Genomic DNA, 734 nt, shown 5'->3' on the forward strand with positions numbered 1-734 from the left:
TATATATAATATATATACATACGTGTACATACCGTATATGGGTGCTACTGCAGAGGAAGCTCATTTTGAACTGAATGAATCCTGCTGCAGCAGTACCCAGAAAGTGATAATTTTACTGCAGACATGAAAACACTGGTGAGATTGTAGAAGCCAGTGGTCTAATTTTTGGCTTTTGCCAAGCATGATTTTTTTAAATTGGATTGCACTTTTTGTTTATGATTATGTACCTGTAGATGGTTGTAACTTTGCTCTTTCAGGAATCATGTGCTGTATTTACAGTAATGTTTCCGATGTTTAACAAGTGTGTGATGATTTGTTCTTGAAACTAAAATGAACATATTTAAAGCAAGAAAACTACAGCATCACCGTTGGAACTGGAAAACGGAAACTGCGAGGACTTCTTGTATCAGAACGTGTATACTGAAACCTTTCAAAAAGATTTATTAAACCGTGTAACCACATTCAGATGGTCTTAAAATCATAGCATTTTAGCCATGTCCGATGCTAAACTGTTGGTCACGCAACTAGGATTCTTCTGTTTTACGTGTAACATTTTTCCATTGTAAAATAAGTGTGTTCAATGTCCTGTACTGCTAATGAAAGTACTTTCTCTGTGTCTGCAAGTTCTCCAGTGGAATTACTATGCACTTCTTTACATTTCATGGGAGATGCACAGAACAAAGTATTACCTTTTCAGTTGTCTGTACCAGCCTTGAATTACTTACATTTAACCA

Source organism: Meleagris gallopavo, chromosome 2, assembly GCF_000146605.3.
Source record: "Meleagris gallopavo isolate NT-WF06-2002-E0010 breed Aviagen turkey brand Nicholas breeding stock chromosome 2, Turkey_5.1, whole genome shotgun sequence".
NCBI classification, from domain to species: domain Eukaryota; kingdom Metazoa; phylum Chordata; class Aves; order Galliformes; family Phasianidae; genus Meleagris; species Meleagris gallopavo.